This window comes from Ctenopharyngodon idella, chromosome 9, assembly GCF_019924925.1.
Source record: "Ctenopharyngodon idella isolate HZGC_01 chromosome 9, HZGC01, whole genome shotgun sequence".
In the NCBI taxonomy this organism is placed as follows: domain Eukaryota; kingdom Metazoa; phylum Chordata; class Actinopteri; order Cypriniformes; family Xenocyprididae; genus Ctenopharyngodon; species Ctenopharyngodon idella.
In genome coordinates this window covers 13,684,045-13,705,757 of record NC_067228.1, presented here as the reverse complement: position 1 = coordinate 13,705,757, position 21,713 = coordinate 13,684,045, and the positions used below count along the sequence as shown (strand labels likewise).

The 21,713-nt window shown below is 36.6% G+C and overlaps 1 protein-coding gene across 2 annotated transcripts in view; it reads left to right on the top strand.

The window, feature by feature from the left end:
- Positions 1-92: 92 nt before the first annotated feature.
- Positions 93-21,713, top strand: part of arhgap15 (Rho GTPase activating protein 15) — a 90,090-nt gene continuing 68,469 nt past the window's right edge. The window contains exons 1-3 of one of the 2 annotated variants that reach the window (XM_051906494.1): positions 93-245; positions 765-841; positions 3,952-4,064. The gene's annotated coding sequence lies outside the window, so the exon portion shown is untranslated. The remainder of the gene's footprint in view (positions 246-764; positions 842-3,951; positions 4,065-21,713) is intronic. The other variant, XM_051906496.1, reaches the window with a different exon arrangement.

Sequence of the window (21,713 nt, the reverse complement as noted above, 5' to 3'; positions counted from 1 at the left end):
CAGCTTCGGCTCTTTTCGGATATCTCCGGGCTCACACCGAGTGAGGAGCACGAGGAGGAGTCTCACTCTCTGGCGTATCTTCACTCAAGAACGCTGCCAGTGACTGCAAAAAGAGCAGCTTTGTGTTTCAAACAACTGCATACTGCAGCAGTGTATTAGTACTGCACAATACATCCCACACGGTACAGGCGGTAGATTGTGGTGGTGGCGGCGGCTACTACATAGTAAATCCAAAGGTCATCCAGGTATACTATGAATACAAAAATGGTAACTGTCCACATTCTGTAACAGAAATAGAGTGCTGCATGGTTGACTATTTTTGTAGGCCAGAACCCTGAAATGAGTTAGCATTTGAGCACTTCCGGTTCCACCGTACTAAATATACTTTTACACTATGATGAACTATGTTCTCAACCGTGTAGTGTATGAATTTAAATGTTCTTTTCGTCATTGAGCATTGGAGTCTGATAGCCCATCTCCCTCTGCTACATAAGGAAAGCTGTGACAGTTCATTTTTAAAGTTCACTTTTCATTTTGGAATTTTCCGTGTGAACACTAGTCACACTATTTACAATAAAACCACATACAATAGCATAAGTATGCAAATTGGGACACATCTAATGAGTTTTTTTAGTGGGTTTTTGGTTAAATGCCGGAAATATGGTTTGTGGTTACACAAGCTCAAAGTATTTTCACATTTTATTCTGTGACATAAAATACATAAGTAAACCCCATGTGATTTATTTAAAGCTTTTACTTTTTAGAAAAATGCTGTTGCCAACAATTGTCTAATGAGACTACTGAGGTTGTCGGGGACATTAAACGTCATGAAGCCAAACAGGTAAACTTATCTATACTATTCTGTGTTTACATCCTCATTTTGTCGATAATTGTGCTCTTGCAAACGATTCTGACTAGTACTGTTCTAACTAATTAGTCTACGTTTATCTGGTGATTGTATTTAGACTTCAAAATTCATAAACGTTGGATTGTGTTTTTGCCGATGAAACCAAGGAAATGCTAACTTCACGGTTGGCCCACAAAAATACGTAATCACTGCAGTTCTCTATAGCAGAGATCTTCAACCCTCCTCCTGGAATCCCATCATCCTGCAAATTCACAAATCCTTTTCCGTGGCCTCATGGGATAGTAAAGTGTCCATTGAATGCACACTTCAGAATCTCACTGGAAGTCGTAGGTCATCCAGTTACTTTTCACCTACTTTTTATGAATCCTGGTGGGTTTCCAGGAGCAGGGTTAAAGACCTCTGCTCTATAGTATTTCTATAAGCCATTGAGTGTAACAATGGCACTGGGCAGTATATTTTGTCCACCTTATTTTAATGTAAGAGTGGGCACAGACATTTGTAAATTGCCTTCCGGTGTCATCCGCTTCCAGTTGTTTTTAGGTGATATTACTAGCAGTTCATCCATAACAGTGGAGATGATAGGTTAAGTCATGCAAATTACTATAGTATACTGCACATTTTGTAAAATGTAGTAAAAGTAATATGGTAGTATGCTATTCTGAACATAGCCACTTTCCAGATGTTAAGGGTTTGAAATTGCAGCAAGCTATTCTCCAATGGGCAGGCCAGAACGAAATCTACAGACCTTTTTGCATTATCTACAATGATTTTTGGGGAGGCTGAGTTAGGGTTGCCAACTTCAGGAAAGGAGAATAAGCGACAATCGTAGTTCTTTATAGGGAAATAAGGGACACACTCAAAATATTTGTACTGTACCACACAGTGCATGTTATTTCAGTATCTGCAGTTAAGTATGTGTATAAAAATTGTAAAGGTTCTCAGACATCAGCACATTTGGATCATTCCGTGTCAAATTTCAGAAACTCTCCCAGCTCAAATTTTTTTTGTTAATATTTTTTTCTGAAGAAAGAAAGACAAACATAAATGAAGAAGAAAGCCATAATATATACCTTTTCACACATAAGTTTGAAATATTCTAGCCGACCCCCCAGCGTGAGTTTAAGGTGACCGTTATTTTAGAACATTTTACCCAGAGCTGTTGAAAAACATTTAATGGCTCTGGTTTAGACTGTTCACCTTATTATTTCTCATGCTTGTCATGTGACACACCGCAGCCACAATAGCGCTGTATGACAGATGTATTGCTTTTATTCCATTTTTCCTTTTTTATTCAAAAAATTCACAAACTTGTTAGCTGTCATCAACTACCTGATATTCCGATTCTCAAATACGTGTAAGTGAATGTGTTTTGTCATTTAAAAAACTTTTTAATGATCACGTTAGCTGATCTATAACACGCAATGGGCGCCGCCATGTTAGTTCGCACGGCAATTCAGGGAATCGTATATGTCAGATTTACAACACGTCAATTCCTCCACTTCTCCCGAAATACATGAAAGTAAGTGGCCGTTAGATCAGTGAGCAGTCAATAAACGGGACAAGGGAGGTCACGTATGGGAAAAATCAATTAGGCCCAATATAAGGGACATCCCAGCTAATACGGGACAGTTGGCATACTTGGCAACCCTAGGCTGAGTGGCTATAAACATTGTAAAATGTGTCAAACGGAGCTGAGAGTTCCACGCTTTTATTGCTAGCTGAAATCATAATAAAATTAGCCATAATATAATAGACAAGCATGCAAGTGGTGTGCAATGTGTGGAACTTTCTGAATGACAGGAAGTTTTTTGGGTGCAGATTCTGTTTGGGCCTGCTAATGGGTGATTTGATTGCTGATCTGTGCACATGAGAACAACAGCTTAGTTGCAACAAACTGGTTAGGTAACAGAGTCTACCATTTGTTCCAGGAAATAAATAATCATTCTCTTGGCCAGTTGTTTTTGACAAAATCTTTCTTGTCCCATTCTGCTGGCCCTTCTTTGTTGGCCTCCTCAAGAGATAAGCTTATCCCAGCTCTATATGAAGACCAATTCATAACTTTATTTTTGTCAGGCCCATTTGCTGACAGAACGGTTATTCTAAGATTAGTTTCAATCCCATTCGAACTCCAGAGGAGCATTGTGACAGGCAGTTGCTTATTCTGAAAAACTACAGGCTAAAAATATTTAGCCAGGGCTATTTTAAAACACATGTGAGCATATAGCCATAGTGACTCTGTTTTAAGATCTGGGAAATTAAGTCCAGATAAGAGCGAGAGAGAGGACTTTCTCTCATATTTTGGCATGCCAAGAATTGAAATTGGGGTTGGAATTTTGAATCGTTCAAACTGTTGTAGCTGAACTTTCACACAAATAAAATAATTCTGTGTATATTTCAGTATTTTATGTCTGTGTTATGTCATCTGACTTACTTCTGTATTCAAAATTAAAGAAGATATTCAAAATTAAAGAAGGTATTTTGAAAGTCAGTAGGGTCGCAAACAACATTGGACCCCACTGACTTTCATTGTGTGGATAAAAAAAAAACAAAAAAAACATGCAGACATTTTTCACGATATGAGTATTTTATTTCACAATAACAATATCATAAACTAAATAGATCACAAAATAATATATAAAAATATGTTATTTTATTTTTGTTATTACAAAATACAGTGCTTTAAGATTTTCAGGTACAGCAGGTCTATTTAGCAGTAGCATTCATGTAAGAAATAATACAGAAATTATTTAATCAAGTCTGTTTTCTCTATATTGTGTTTATTTTTAGAGCTCTAATATATCAGTTTAATGTTTTGACTAATCTTGATTTTTTTTTTTTTTTTAAATGTTGCGCTTGTGTGCTTTTCTTGTGCAAGCCAGAGCAAACTGCTGTGCTTATGAACGTGCCGTCGTGCACAGCAGACCAAAAGTCAGGATTTGTGCTAAATAATAATTAAAATTTTACTTTGTTTTTCATCATACCCTATTGTATGCCCTCAGAACACTTGGGAAATATGGTACAAGTCACATGAGATCATTCTGTGATACTTCTGCATTTTTTTTTTTTTTTTTTTTTTTTTAAAGGCTTGAAGCTGGTCACTATTCACTGCCATTATATGGAGACACGACACAGGACAATTTCTCCTTTTGTAGTCTGACAAAGAAAGAAAGTCATACGCTATTAGAAAAACACCAGGGTGAGTAAATAATTACTGAATTTTCATTTTTAGACTATCCCCTAGTAGTACTGCACAACACAGCTATATTTATGTACAGCAATAGAAAAATATAGCAAAATCTCTATAAATTGAAACTTCACCATCATCACTACGATCTATACAGTGGTGGAACTATGACATCTCTTTGTAGGCCAATCGGCAGTTAGCATCACATTGGTTCCCTCGACAAAAACCCAATAGGGTTTTTCCATAGGCTTTTGGATTATCACAAAAAATAAGCTCTGTGATCAAAAGTTTATGAAACTTACGTTTTGTCCATCAAGATAATTTTCACAGATGAACACAACTTGTATCATGGGTAGGTAAATACTAATGTATTTTATGTTGTAGCGTAAAACGTGAAAGTATCTTGAGCTTGTGTTAACCACGGACCTTATTTCAGCCATTTAACTAAAAATCCATTAAAAACCCATTGACTTTGGGACGATGGAACCGGAAGTGCTAAAATACTAACTCGTTTCTGGGTTTTGGCCTACAAAAATGCATCATAGTTCCACCACTCTATACCACTCAGCCCTTCTTCTTTTGTGTTCCAAAACATGAAGAAAGACAGACAGGTTTGTGTGAACCGACCTTTTAAGATTTAGGCACTTAAGGCCACAGTGATTTTATGGTTGAAGCACATAGCTTTGTGCCTGTAACATATTGGCAATTACCATCAGTAAGATGAGGCAATAGTATTGGCTATATTGGAAAAACCTTGACACTCAGTGTTACCAACATAACCTCAACATACTCATCTTGTATTGAGTGAGTCGCTTGGTCTGTTCAGCATTCAGTGAGGTGTGTTGTTGTAGTCAAAGAGAATTTGTTCAGTGAGAACGAGAGAAAGTTTTCCTGAGTTAGTTCGGTGTTCATGGTCATCGTGTGACAGACTAATGCACAAAGTTGTTTTGATGAATAATCCAGGAAGAGTGGGAGAACGCTGTCAATTTAAGCTGAATTTGAGATGGAGCTGCAGATTTTGGGAAGTTGTTGTTGAAGTGACAGTTTTAGGCATGTAGTTCAGAAAAGCTACCAGAAAGAGAGCATTTTCACTTCCTGAAAAGCAAAATAGTAATAGTGGTAGATGTAAGGGATTTGTTTTTACTTAAGGAAGGAGCCAATTGTTTTTGTGTTAAATTCCTGAACACAAACAAACTGATCTCCGTTGTTTGCCAGAGGAAGTCAACAGTAGTCTATGAGTCTGACATGATCAATGAGTATCAAACTAAATTACTTACTTCCCAGCTGCTACACTAAGGGTACGTTTACATGACAAAGATTTACTAAAAACAGAAAAGTTTTTTGTTTGTACAGATGACAACATTATCAAAACTATTCCTGTTCACACGGATCCACGGAAATGACAAAAAACGCTGTATTATGCATGCCAGACAAGTAGTTGGCGATGTCACTTTGTAAACAAAGACTACGTGCCTGCGCATACACATTCTTTTACAGAGGACTCGCGCCAAACGTGCATGCCTATCCACCTTATTTTTACAGTTTACTGCATTTTGATATTCTTCTTGTTATTTCCCTATAATGGCTAATAAATCGGAAGTCTCGCACATTTACAGAAAACACCTTACTTGCGCGTTGAAAAATAAGGTGGATAGACTAAACACTTAATACGCATGTGCATGCCGTCACTGTTTTCACAGATTCGCATTTTTGCAGTTTACACAGAGAAGATAATGGTATCGTTTTCAAAAACTTGCACTTTGAAAACTGTTTTCAAAAGTTTGCATTTTCAGGCCCACAAAATGCTGTTGTCATGTAAAAAGTTTTCCGTTTTTAGTTAAACTGTGTTTTATATACAGCCCCTAAGAATGACTGCATTTCCTTCCAGTGGAGTCAGATGAGGCAATAATATCGGTTATATTGGAAAAACGTGTACACTCTGTTACAAAAATACCCTTCATGTATTGCGTCACTTGGTCAGTGAGAACAAGAGAAAGGTTTCCTGACTTAGTTTGGTGTCATGGTCACTGTGTCAAAGAATAATGCACAAATTTGCTTAGATCAATAATCCAGAAAGAGTGGGAAAGCGCTGTCAGTTTAGGCTCAATTTGAAAAGGAACTGCAGAGTTTGGGAGAAGTTACTGTTGAAGTGAAAGTTTCAGGTATGTATTTTAGAAAAGCCACTAGAAAGGGAACATTTTCACTTATTGAAAAAGCAACATAGTAATAGTTGTAGATGGTAGGGATTAGTTTTTTTTTTTTACTTGAAGAACGATGTTTTAGCCATTTTTCATGTTAAATTCCTGAACACAAACAAACTGATCTCTGTTGTTTGTCAGAGGAAGTCAACAGTAGTATATATGTCTGACATGATAAATAAGCATCCAACTAAATGACTTACTTCCCAGCTGCTACAATAAGAACCACTGCATTTCCTTCCAGTGGAGTAACGTCACACAAAAGACAGATGTCACTGCTACCTTAGGCCAGATCACTCTCTTTCAATCAAGCTATTTTACAATCCTCAAACATATTAACCTCATCTTTAAATGATTAGTTGAGCAGTATAATACCGCTGCTTTTTCCCGCTCTCCCAACATGAATGGCCTTCATGCTACTCGAGTTAATGAAAAGTCGCTGCGCTCTTTCTTCCCCCTTTTTTATTCGTTTGATCAAAGATGGCCTCTCCTCTCTGGCTAACCTCTCCTCTCAGTTGGCTGTAGCCTCTGTCTCTTGAGGGTGAGGGCACTTAACAAACACAGGATCCCACCGCTGGGGCACATTGTCATGTTGATGTCCCAAGGGCCTCTACACAAAGGGCCATTGAGGAGAGGAAAGGAGAGAAAGACCTGAGACAGAGTGAAAGGGAGAACAAGGCTCTCAGGAGGAGTTTCTTTAACCCATCATGCAGCGTGTGTGTGTGTTGAGCGGGGGAGGGTCATATACCGGCTATAGCTCCAGTGTTGTTGGTCACTGGACTGATCTTGGTCACCGACTTCTTAAAGTCTCCTGGGGTTGGTTCTGCAAAGAGTCACCTTACTGTGTGTCTGTGTGTGTGGTTTCATGGAAATTCAAGAAGCTTTTCAGGCCGACATGCTTCAGTTGTCTCTATATATCTTTCCTTTAGGTGCCATCAAAACTGTATACCTGACATACATTGGATTAACTTTACTATTCCTCATAATTAGGGATTAATGTAAAACACAATTAAAACTTTTGAATGGAATCGTACACATTATTTTTAAATGTATTTTATTAACATTTTTCAGTGCAGAGACAGAGATTTGTAGGTGCGTGATCTTTGGCCAGTATAAGCAGCAACCATCCAACACTCTTAGAACCACATAGGGCCTGTTTACACCTGGTCTCTTCATGCGTTTTTGCTGACCTATCTGATTTATCAAAGCAATTCCATTTACACTTGGCTACATAAATGTGTCTCCACAAAACGGATATAATTGTATCATTGTAATTGTATCATTACAATAATAAATGCACAAAATTTATTGACAAAGACCTCATGTTTAATATGATAGTTTCGTCCTTACATCTACTATAATACAATATGTCATTAGTCTTCAGAGTATTTACATTAGTCAATAAATACTTTGATCCGCTTTTAATATTAGATTGTCCTGATGGACGAGGGGTAGAATTTTTGTTCAGCTTGCCAAAGGTTCTGGGTTCTAATCCGCGCTCATGTAATTTATTTTATTTTTTTCTCATTAAAACCAAAGATGTCAAGAGCAGGGACACATTTATGTGCATTTTGTTTTGTGATTTCACCGGAATGAATGGTCTCCAGCCGCAACAGCGTTAAGCGATAGATTGAAGCGCTCGTTTGTGTGAAGACTGTGCAGTGTGCACGAGGGCCAAGAGAATACTGTTGCGCCATTGATAACAGCAAAGAGCACTCAACATGATTTCAAAAACAACACATCCCAGTGCCAGATCGCCTATTATTTAACACAAACGAACAAATTGCTAATCAACTAGAGATGTTTCTTTTGTATTAGTATTTTTGTATTAGTATTAGTGCCATGAGATGTTTCAAAAAGTGGTGGGGACAATATCGATCCTGGTAAAAAGTGGTGGGGACATGTCCCACCCGCAAATTACGCCTATGGCTATTGATCATAATCATTATTTCAAAATCATGGGGAGAGCGTGGCAACAGCACTGGCAAGATCATTTAGTCTCATTACTTTTAATGAAGATAATTGTATGTTGAACATCTGCGACTTACTTTCAGTTTCATTTGCGGCAGTTTGCTCGTTGGCTTGCTGAAGAGATACTCAGCTGCTCATCTGAGGCCATGCGTGATGCACTAGTGCCGTCATATCTGGCTATAACATGTTATTTAGCCTATACCATGCTCTCTCATGTTTATTTTTCAGCATTTTTGGGAGGAGTAAAATGTACATATGTGGGTTTCAAAAACCAGATGCATTTAGAGTTGTTCAGTTTTGACTGGAATGTCTCTCAGACCATCTTCTGAAGTGGTTTAAGTGATTGGTTTTAAATCCGTCTCGAATGCGTTTCGGAGGGCATTTACACCTGGTCTTTTCATGATCGGATAGCTGTCCGATCAGAGAAAACGCATGAAGTGACCAGACTAAAGCCACTCAGAACATCTTAGCAACCACATAATAACCACACACAACATAATAGCATTGTGGCAGTGAGTTTTGCAAGTACAAGAGCTACAAGTTTCATTAAAAAATTTAATAATCTAGTTAAAGTGTTTCCCAATTACTACCAGCAGCAAACAAGAATGCAGTAAGTCATTTCTTACAATCCCCACATCATCTATTGTTCAGCCAAACAGGGCGTCCTGCCCCTGTCGGTGGTTTAGCGAATGTTATGTTTCAAACAAACAGATTGCAATTCTGTTTGGTGCAGCTAGTGACACACTTCATGTCATAAGTGTTAAAAGTTTAAATGTGGATCCAATCCATTAAATCCATTAGATGTGGACCCAAACCCTCTGTCATTGTAGAAAGAAGAGAGTTAGAGAGCTCTCTGTCAAAGAGCATTGAGCTTTGAGACCCTCTTTCATAATAAATGGCTATATGGATGGAAGGCTGTGACAGGCCAAGCAAAGAGGTGAAAGGTCATTTCTGCAGTATTGGATTGACCTGAAAGGTGATCAGACATAAATGAAATGTACAGGTCTGTTTCAGTCATTCTGTTCCTTTTCTTGTTTCTCTTGGTGAGAAGGAGGAATAGATTTCTCTCTCTCTTTAAAAAAAACAAAAAAACAAAAAACAAGTTATTTAACTTTAGTTTCTTTGCTTTTCCCTTCTTTTTAATCGTTTCATCTCAACGAAGAGATCCTTGAGAAAAGAAAATGGGAGGCAGTGAGACTTTAGCAACACAGGAAAAAGAGCCTGAGAAAGTCCCTGCAGGAAAAGAGCCACATCCATCACGGCTCCAGACCTCCTCTCCTCATCTCACTCTCTGTCCCATTCTCTCTTTACCTGATCTAGAAACAATGGCCATTTCCTGCTACTGAGTCTTGAGACTGGAAGCTGGAATGACAGAATGAATAATCATGAGAGAGAGAGAGCGTGAGAGACTGTTCTGCAAGGAAAGAAACGAGAGGCTCTAAAGCTGACGTCACCTTTGTGTATGTGTGAGCGTGCCCACGTGTGCTTCCATGCATTACATACATCTGTTTTGATGGTCAGAATAATTTATGAACAGAACTGTACAAACATCCTCACGACAGACCACACAATGAAAAGCATGGATAATTTGTAGAATGTTCTGGATAGCTCCTGAACTTTCCACGAACATTAAAGGCTATTGAAATTGTATTTTACACTAAAAGTAATAAAAAAGTAATTGAAGTTTCATTAGTACACTTTTTTAGTTATTCTCTTCTCTAACATATTCTCTTCTCTAACGGCTAGATTTTAGAGTAAATTTGTGATTTGCCTGATTTGTGAGTAAATTGTTCTTTTGAGTCAAGTTGTTTGAATGAATCAATTTAACTGATTCACAAATCTGTTGATTCTGTTGTATGCCAGTTTGAATTAAAATGATTTCTAAAAGTCTTTATCCGGTTATCACAAATGTACAGAGCCCCTAAAGTGAAGTTTGCAGAAAAAAAAGAAAAGAAAAAAATCCTGAAATCTTTAGGAATCAAGTAGTGCGAGAAGTATGTGTAATTGTGTGGAAGTGTGCACAAAAACTTTTACATGTGCATGAAAAACTTTTGCGTTGCCATGGGGAAAAATAGACATACATAAACCAGATAACGGTAACACATGAACACAGAAGTTTATTTTGCATTTGTGAACATTTTCATCTGAGCATATGGAAGTGTCAGTGTTTTTTTTCTGCACAATAGGAGCCCCTCACTTTAGGGGCTCCTTTACAAATGACTGGAAAAATCATATATGTTAATTAATCTTAGCCTTTCAAACAAAAATAGTCTTACTTTTCGTTAGTCGTGTTCCACAAGGAAACCCTGTTTCACAGTAATTATTAGAATGTATTAGAATGTACTTCTACAAATATTAGCTAATAGATACATGCAATAAAGTAGATAGCCATCGCTGAAAGAGTTTGTAAAGGTCTCTGAACACTAGAAAACTGGGTGTGGACAATGAATACTGTGACACAATATCAAGGTCTTTTTAAATGCCTCATTCCCTGCATCCTTAAAGACCCCCTTAGGACCCTGCCACACTCTTTGTACAACAAACACACACGCACAATGAAAGTCCCTCGTGTTTGACTGATGTCCTGCATCACAGTGAGATGTGATTGATACGTTATATCCATCACCTCGGCTGTCCAGTGCACAGTTTGCCATTACCCTCTCAGTCTCCACTCCCTTTTTCATGCGGCGTGTGCGTGTCACTGTCACTAAACCACCCTTTTGTTTCTCACCTCGTCCATCTCACTGACGCTCAATGAATCAGGGTTTTAAAGTGGGCTGGGGTTTGCATTTGCACATGCATGTCTGCTCATGTTAAACACTCATATGAATATTGTTATTATCTGAGATGCAGTTTGAGACTGTGTATCTGTAGGTGTATGTGTGCTGTTGTCTTAAGGTTATAGTGTCATCACAAGCTTTTTATTGTAAAATTTTTATTTTTCTTCTCCAGAGCTTGCAGGTTTTGCTCAGGGAGGAGCGTACTGTAATACTGATAAGAAAATGGTGAAAGATTTGGATCTTATCGTATCGCTTGAAACATGTAAACTAAGTTCTGTTCCCAAACTGTGTTTTATCACATCATATTATCATTTTCCTTTGAGCATTTGAGAAAACCAGGTATCTATATGTACATATTTTATGTTCTCGGGGAAAATAATATGCTCTAGAAATTTATGGCAACGTTTTTTGGCTGTATTAGTTTAGCTTTAAAACTCATGCAAAATTTACACAGAGGATGCATATGATTTTATTTAATTTCTTTAATGTAATATAATTAAATTCACATTTGAAATGGGGTTATCACTGCTTTTAACCTTGGGATATGATGCAGGTTAGCAACAAATTGCAGTGCCAAAGGTTACAGTTTGCAACAATGTGCTGTAATGCTACAATGTGATGGCAAGTTGTTAAGCAACAGATAACAAATCATTATGTATGTGCATAACTTTTTTGTGTTTTGTTTTGTTTTAAGCGTCTTGCGTGTGTGTGTGTGTGTGTGTGTGTGTGTGTGTGTGTGTGTGTTTGTTTACATGCCTATTCCATATTTTTGGGAAGCTAAATCTGACAAACCCTCCCAAAACTTCCTTTTGGGGATGTCCTCATTTATAAAAATGGTACAAAAACAAACAACTAATAACTTAATTGTAAAACTGCAGAAAGTTTTTTGTTAGGGTTAGGTTGTACAGTATATAACTAGCTGTATATAAAATCCAAGTCTATGGAATGTCCCCCATTTAGCTAAGTAAATAACTTAATGTGTGTGTGTGTGTGTGTGTGTGTGTGTGTGTGTGTGTGTGTGTGTTTGTGGGGGTGGGTGGGGGAGCATGTTTCTTATAGATTATAATTTAATTGCGTGATCCTATCATTATTTTGAACACAATTTAATCTTTCTAATGTTTTACATGATTTAAAAAAAAAAAAAAAAAAAACTAATTGTCAAAACTAAACTCGACTGTATTTGTCTGCGTGCAAGCGCAACTGGTCCCCGAGTGAGCTGCTCATGCTGTGGTCTAGTTATTGACCGCTGGGGTCAGGTGTGATTGACAGCTCTATTAAGGCTAAGAGTCCATGTGACACTTACATTCTAAATGGAGGAGTGAGAAGTTTCACCTTCGATCACCTCACAGTGACACAGAGCTGCTTAGCGCTGACACTCACTGTGACACTCTTTTGATCACTTTAAAGGATGCCCTTTAACCCACCGCTCTGACGCCAACTCTGTATTATACACGCTCACAAACAGCAGAGCAGCCATAAGAAATAAATCTATAAAAAGAATCATTAAAAATATAATAAAGCAATCATTCTGAAGAGTGCAATAGTGGACACATTTTTGTCCCACACTATAAAACTCAATAAGTTCAGAATACTCAAAACATTTGAGGAAACTTATTATCTCAAAATATTTAAGTAAACCAACTTATTTTTTAAAGTTAGTAGAACTTAACATTTTTGTGACAAGTGGGGTGGGGCCGAGAGCCGTGGAAGCGGAGCAAGGCCAATGTGGTGCACAGGTGTCTCTCATTAACAATCACGTCACCGGCATCCCTTCGCTTCCACAGTTCTCAGCCTCGCCCAACTCATAATGTTAATTACATAAACATCACATTCAGATCTTGGCTAAATGTTAGATAGCAAATAACACACGCTATTATAACTATCAAAGAGACTGTCATTATATACTTGTATGTATATAATCAAACAACATACAGTATATATGGACTTTTTATGGACTTTTTGCAGCCCATCCTCAACCTAACCACAGGCTCTACTCTTCACCACAATGGTAACCCTGAACCCCTTGTAAATCCCAACATAACACAACATTAAACACTAACTTAATGAAAATAACACTTAATTTCAACATTTATTTATACATTTTGACGCAAAGCATGCTGTGAATTAGAAACCTGCTGCAACTCAATCATATTAAGTTCAGCTTACTACAATAAAATTGAGTTCACACAACTTTTTTCTATTAAGTACAGTGAACTTTCATTATTTGAGTGAAACAAACTCATTTCATTTAATTAATTTCACTGTTCGATTTTACAGTGCATAAGACCACATAAACTGAAGAGCTGACAGATTTGAAAAGCTGAAAAGCAAAAAAAAAAAATGGCATAAAAGTGTGAGCTGAGTGGCTCTTTCAAGTGTACTCATTTAACAGTGATCATGTGAATTATTTTCACAGATTTGTATCATACATCATGGCTTAAAGACATACAGGTCAAAGGACAGTGCCAACATGATGGATGTAGAATGTCTGGGAATTTATTTGTACTACTATACTGCATTACAGAGCTCCGCACATGTCATGAAGGGGGAAAAAAAAATATTGGCCTCAAATTAAGAATTTGTACCTACAACTTATATTGTTTCTTCATTTTAGTTAAATCAACCACAATTGAACTAAATTCAAACAAGGGAATGAATTAGTACTACATAACCAATATATACTTAAATAAAATGAAGCAACAAATTGCGGCGCTCTGTACTGCATACCTTAAGAACATACTTCATCAGCGAGAAGTACTTTTTTCTTTGTGCATACTCTGAAATTACACAATTTCATATGCAAAAACAGTGTTTACAGTCTCACTCTTCAAGAAGTCAACCAAAGAAACTTTCTTGCTTTTGATATGCTTATTAGCTGGATGAAATAGAAAGCAACAGAGGCATTTGGTGAAGACAGCTTGTGTTTGGGGGTTCAAGTTTGGTGTATAAGGAGACGTGAGATACTTTGGCTGATATTTTTAGGTAGTTTCAGTGTGAGCACCCCTGACCTTCCAGACCTTCAGTATGTAGGTGGCAATTCATGGGGTGAGACAGCTGCTGCCGGTGTGTGTGTGTTTGTGTGTTTATTTCTTTCTTGCAAACCTACATATACAACTCTAGCATTCCAGCCCTACCACAGATACACACACATACATGGACAAACACATCCATCTAAACTTGAAGTATGTGGGTGGTAATAATGACTTTATGTTGACCCAAATGTGACCCTCAGTCACTCTCTCCTCCCTAAACTGGGCTCATTTACGTAGAATGCTCACGTTCCCACGTATCTGTAGCAGATAACATTTTTATCTCTTCCAGCGCAACACACACACACTACATCTACACCTGTTCAATCTAATGCACCATGCTAAAATGATACCCCTCCGACAACGAGATTAGACAAATTCACACACAAATTATAGGTAAGAGTGAGAGTTTTTGTGTGTGTTGAATTTATCAGGACCCCCTGTTGCTCTCAGTAACTTAACACCCTCAAACCCTGCGTTTTGTAAATAATTATAATGATAATTATGATTATCATCAATAGATGACATTCCTGTGTTGTTTGTAGCTCAGTCAGTTGCTCACGTTCCCCATCTGCCTGTCACACACTCACACACTCACATCACAGGTGATCTCTGCCATCTGTTGCCACCAGTCAAAGTTGCTAAGATATGCAAAGTACAGAAATGGCAACATACTGACACTCATTTACACACACATATTCAGCAAGAGTGTCTTGAGGACAGACTGAAAGGGTAGTATGCAATTACGTTATACAATATTTGCAGTGTGGCGTGTTAGTTGATTAGAATAAGACCAAATAATAATATAGCCTGCTTGATTGCTATTTCATATGAGAATTTTTTTTTTTTTTTTCCCATTTAAAACCATCATTTAAAAAAAATCAAACACATAATTTTGCAGTACAAAGGCAGCTATAACAGGCTAAATAGACAGGGCTCCAGACTGCGCCTAAAACAGTCGCATTTGCGACTAAAAATATTAATTTGTGAGTGATATTTTTGCTGAAGTCGCCATTGGCAACCATACAAATTCACACGTTATGACTGTAAAATTTGCATGTTATTTGCATGTTCCGTGACCAGTAGCCTATCACATCATATGCTGTCTTGATGTAATTAAATGAGATGCTGCGTGTGAATGTTTCACTGAGTTAGAGCGCCGAAATATGAACAGGTAGGGAAAAATTTCACACGCCAAACAGATGCCAAAGAACTAGAGCTGATGAAAGCCGACTGTGTTGTTGCCTTGCGTCGCCTGCGTCGGTGCAAAACAGCTGCATTTGAACACACCGTTCTGCTCCTGCGTAAAGGAGACAACTGCCTATTTCTTCATATAAATTCGTCTATATTCGTCATTCAAAAGGGGAAGCCGGCTCTGCAGACTGCAGATACACACACAATGCAGCGCGTGCTTACCGTTTTGAATATCAGTCATGCTGATCACTTTCATTATTCCACTCCGCTCATGCTCATCAGATCAATTTAAGGTCATTAAAAGTCTTCAGTGCCTTAAACAGTATAACAAGAGTACAAACGATCATTTTAAGGCGTCTTATATTTTGTGGTTGGAAAACAAATCGCAATACTCCCTAATGTGATTATTTAATTTAATTAATTAAATGTGAGCGCTGCATGTTTTAAGGTCAACAGATGGCGCTGTTGCACGTTCTTCAGAGCAGCTCGCAATCAATGATTAGCGCACATTTGTCAACCGATTGCTTATGAACTAATGCTGATCAATTTTCACAAAGTTTACTTTATATTATTTATATTATATTGTGTTGTAAACAGTTGTAGCAATGTAATTTTTTAATCCTCGTCTGAACTTGAATGAGCAGCAAAAGTAAAGCACAGACATTTCAAAATAAGAGTCCCGCTGCATTTCGAAGTAATCAAAGTCAAGCCGTATGTATATCAATTGCACCTGTTTGTTATTTGGTTACACAAACCAAATTTAATATATTTATATATTTATTTCCATATATTTATATTTATTTTCATTTGATTCAAAGTAAACTGTTGTAGCTTCAGGAAGGAAGGACTAAGAATATTATTTGACACATATTATTCAGTATAAAGATTTTACTAGCATCAGGGTTATTATAGTTAACAAACCATTAAAAACATTTTTAATTGCTTGAAATAAATGTTAATATTAAAATAAAAATCTATACAAACTAAACAGACATGTTTAAAAACAACAAAAAATAAAACAAAAAAAATTAAAACTTAACAAAAAATGAAAGCAGAAAAAATCTAATCGGATTCAAAATATTAACAAAAACTATAATAGTATTAAGTGAAAATAGTGACATTCATTTCCCAGAAAAGTCACAAGATGAAAAAGCTGAAACTGTAAAGGGGACATATATATAAACAACAGGATGACTAAAAGTAAGTGATTCAAGTTCATTGTTGTGTGACTCTTAAAAAAAATTATTTGGTGCCTGTTTTTTCCCCCTATAGGAGCCCTGATAGATGTAAAAAATAAAAATGCAATAACAAATAATTCAAATAAAGAATTTATTTTTACAGTTCTATATGCAAATATCACACTAACATCATTGCCAGTTACATTGTGAACATTCTGAGTTGTTCAAATATAACGCATAACATTTCATAACATAACACCCCTAAGACTAGGACGACCTAAAATGTTACATTCAGGCAGTTCAAGTTGAATTAATTGCAGAAAATGTTGACAAACATTATTAAAAAATGGAATGTTTGAGGAACCTCACAAGCACTGTAGTAAATTGTTTGTTTGAGATCTGCCCAAATTTTAACCTCTGATTTGAGTTAGAAGTGCGATTTGAGACTGTAAAGCTGCAGCCTTGCTGAACTTTACTGACCTGAGGAAACTGTCCAGTCTAAAATGGATGTGTCAGTGCTTTTTAATGAGGTCTTGTAAGCAGTGAACCAGTTGTGCATGTTTACGTTGTGGCAGCAATTCCGGGCTTTCGGCTCGAACGTCACAAGGAAAACCCCTGCACAAAGGTGGCTAACACACACAGACAAATAAACACACATTTGTGAATAATACACACTCTGTAATGACCACGTGTATATTCACATGTGTTTAATTCAGCACAGGTACCAGCCTTCTTTTATAGTGTATGACGTTATGGATTATATCAGTAGTTTTCCATCAAGCCTTCCCATGAGTTATATTATATTATATTATATTACTAAAACGTTGTAATACAATTCAAATGTTTATTTAATTAGAATTTTTATTTTCATTATTAAACATTTTTAAATACTAAGACAATTGTTTTAACAGACTTTATTTTTATACTTTGCAGACAGATTTTTACCTTCCCTTATTTTATGCATCTTTCTAAGTAAGCACATATGCTAAGATGTCTGTTAAAGAGTGCATCATTTCAAAAAGTGTTATTATAAACATCTTATTTCTTTGCATACTCCTAGAGGTACTTTTGTTACTTTTTTCAGATGAAAACATACACATCGAATAGACGCCTAGGTGACTTATGAAGTAGAAACATCAAATATTGCATGCATAAGACAGATCGACCTAAAAGGTTCCTCCAACGATCAAACTGAAGAACCTTTATGAGTGCTAGACACACACACACACACGCACACACACACACACACGCACAAACACATCTCATCTATTGTTTTCTTTTTGCTATTGTTTACAACTGCTTTGTGTCTCATGGTGGGAATCTCTCGTACATAGAATAGAGAGTGGGGAAAAAATGACAGGAAGGGAAAGAGACTTATGTCATTTAGTGTGACCATCATACGGTCCATGTGCTTATTTAATTACTGGATGCAAGCCAGAAAGACAAATGGAGAAAGACAGTTTGATAGAAAGACAGAGGTGTGATGTGATGTGATGATAATAGCATGCACTCAATATTAGACTTACTAATAAAGTGCATGTATGCAAAAGATCTCAGTCAGAAACAAGAGAATACACAATTGCATCACCTGAGACAGCAACACTCTCTCACACACACATACACAAGCAGAACAATAGTCACAAATTTAGAAGGCTGTGGGAAAAAGAATACAAACGCATTGTCTGTCCTGCACACACACGGTACATATCCTCCCCACCCATTACAACACCAACCATCACCACTGTCCTGTCTTCAAAAGACACAGTTTATGCAAAGCTATGAGCTGCAAGTGCAGTCTCCAAAACTAGTTTGCATAATCACAACGACACAGCCGATGGGTATCACAGTCAGCTCTAAAAGAAGTTCATGTTTTGCATATATTTTATAGGGGCATTTGTTTGCTGCATGTCCTGTGTTTCACATCAGTTCATTTATGCAGATTACTGTAATTATCTATATTATAATTGATATTAGGAGTTGGTCTCAATTGATTCTAATGTGTATGTGTTGTACGTTGTGTTTTGAAAGTGTTACGATAGCGAAAACTGGACAGAATCCCCAAAAGTGTTTTTGTCAGACTGTGTTTAGAGGGTCAAGCAGTGTATATGTGATTCAGGAAGGTCGGTGTATGCTAAAATAGCCTGGCCTTTGTGGTTTAAAGGAAGTCATACAAAAGGAGGGACCTGAGAACTGACAGTGAAGTCAGAACAGACAATGACACACACGTAATATTGAACAAAACCTGCAAATCTGCATGGAAATGCTGCATGACAACACTTTTTGTGTAGTCGAGCTACAATCTTCATACGTGTGTCCAAGTATGCATAATTGAATATTGAATATATGATTTTAGTTTAATTAAGTTGCGATTAAATGAAATGTAAAACATGGAAAAAATTGTTTTAGTTTGAGAGAAGCGTACATGTACACTAACATTCAAAAGTTTGGGGCAGGTAAGATTTTTTTTTTTTTTTACATTTTTGGAAAAAGTGTCATGCTGACCAAGGCTGCATTTATTTGATCTAGAATATAGTAAAAACAGTGATATTGTGAAATTACACCAACAAAAAAATTAAATTGTAATTTATTCATGTAATGGCAAAGCTGAATTTTGTGTCACACACAAAAGTCACTATGAGAACGCCCATTTATCAATATATGATGGCAAGTGATTTGGGTAACTTTTTATGGGTAATTAATTTATAAATCAAACCCACATGAGACATTCAACAAAAGTAAAGTCATTTACATGCATTATACAGTGAAATAGAATTACAATTGAAGCTTGACAAGCAAAATCCATCCAAGAATTGTATAGAAAATTGCAGATTTTCATAATAACATCCAGCCTTGCTTGACACCTCGAAGTTAAATTAATTTTATTAACCAGTATTCAAATATAGAAAGATTCAAATACAAACATGGTTCTCAAAACGCTGCCCTCTTCCACTTTCCTTCATTGCGAGGCTTCTGTCATTCACACCCCCACTGTGATGTCACCATCTGTAGCCCTAGACCTGTCTGCCACCAGTGTGTGTGTGAGTGAATGCACCATCTGTCCTCTATGCTCCTCCTTTTGATGCTGTTATATACGCTGCTTGTGAGTATATCACTAGCACATCTCGCACACATGCATCTCACACCATTAACACTCTCCATTTCATTCATATACTCAAGCCATGGGACCCTTGAGGCAGTATTACATTTCTCTAATCATGTACATATGACCCATTAGTAGAGTGCTCATGTTCCTATTGATTCCTTTGAGCATATGTCCATGCAACGTTTCATTGAGTCTTTACAAAATGTCAGTTTGAGTTTACAGTGAGTATAACCATGATTTATTGTGCGTCTTGCTATATTGTAGCTCTATTCGAGCTGCCTACATAGACAGCAATTTTAGATATTGTAGTTTTATCATTATTTAATTTATTTTACTTGAATGCAATTCAGTAGTGCAAAGTAGATCCATCTAAGTAAAAACTATTTCATCCTATGTTTGTGTGTGCTATGTTTTTATGCTTTTAAAGGTGCAGTCACATTAATGAAATTTTGGCAAAATTTTACTGGGGAAAAAGTTTCATTGGCAATAGTGTAGAAATGCATGAAGCACGGCTCACACAGAAGCCTCTTTCAAACCAAGCATCTTTCTGTTGGTCAGCGCACAAATTCATGTGACCAACTTGAACGCGAGTGAAATAATTACTTTCATGTTATGACGGATAACCTAAAAAGCACACACTTCTTTACTATTTTGTCTAATTATAACGTACAGTATGAAAAATGAATATTCATTTTGAGATTTGATAAGGATTACATTTTACAGAGTTATTGACTTATTAATGTTTTAAAGATTAACTTTAAGTGAGTGTTAAATGATGAGAAACAGAATCTAAATAGAAAAGTAGTAGAAACAAGTATGCACAATTAAATATCTAGTATTGACTGACGCAATAAATCTCTAAAAAAAAAAAAAAACTAATATTTACAGATAACCGACATGGTGACGATGTCATGCATCCCTAATTTCATTGTTTGTATTTGTGTGTACTATGTATTTTTACCATATCATTAGTTTAGCAACATGCTACATCAAAGTCTATTGGAATCTACTGTGAAACACTTTTTATGAGGTTTCAGTTCAGTTAGGATGCTGCTTAAGGCAGTTGTCTATGTAGAGGCCACTCACTAGGGTTTTGAACAGATCTCACTTAAATTAAACTTTTTCATAAAGGAAGGAGGACTTAAAATACACAGACACATGGCTGTAACCTCTTAATTAGTTTTCCACACTCTAGTGTACATCAATCACCTCTGCAAGCATTAAGTGTGAAAACAGACACTGTAATAATTGAAAAGTGACATCTGAAGACAGATCAACAAATGGCTGACCAAAGAGCTGCCAGTTGATGGTTGATCAAGAAATGTGTATTTGAGGCGTTGATTTGTTAGTGCTTTCTGTCTGTACTCTTACAGGTTGCCTCGATGTGTTACAGTTAATCTCCTGAAAATACTTGCATTACGATAATAACCCTTAGCAGTGTGTTGGAGTAGGCTACATTGAACCAAGCAGTGAATGATATAATACTCCCACAGCAGGCAATCTTGGCATTAAGTATAAATTTTTTAAATTTTTTGTCCTGTGAACATAAGTGTCAGCCCTGCTTTGGGTTCAGGGACCTAAATTAGCAGTGACACCTGTTGTCGGTTTTATAAACTGCAGCAGGTCTAGACTGGTCTGGAGAGATACACTGGAGAAAAAAAAAATTGTCGAAGAAACAATTTTCACTTAGGAATTACTAGTAAATTCTACAATCAATTACAATAGACACAGCAAAGTATTGAATTAAACATGACATTTTGAAGTAGAAAGACTGAAATATTATCTTCTTGTAAAACATACACCAATAATCGGTTTTATTTACAACTTTGAAAAAATGTTTTTTTTTTTTTTTTTTTTTTTTGTATGCTGGAGCTGTGCCATAGCAAATCTCAAATATAACATTTTCATTACAGAGGATTATTGGGGTGGTTACGCCTTAGTCATCAGAGTTTCTATTGAGTGATTTTTTCTAAATCAAATGGTAATATCCCGTTCCTTTTCCAAAGGCTTAATGAACTCTAAGAACACTGAACAAAAACCATTCCCTTTGAGAACAACATGAGAGAGGATATTAGTGTGGGTGTGTTTCTAACTTTTCCTTTTATTATTCATTTAGCAGATGCTTTATTAAGAGATTTATTTTGATGTAATTTGAGGACACAAAATGTCGCCAGAGGTTAGCTATATCCGAAGGAAGAGTTTTGGGAA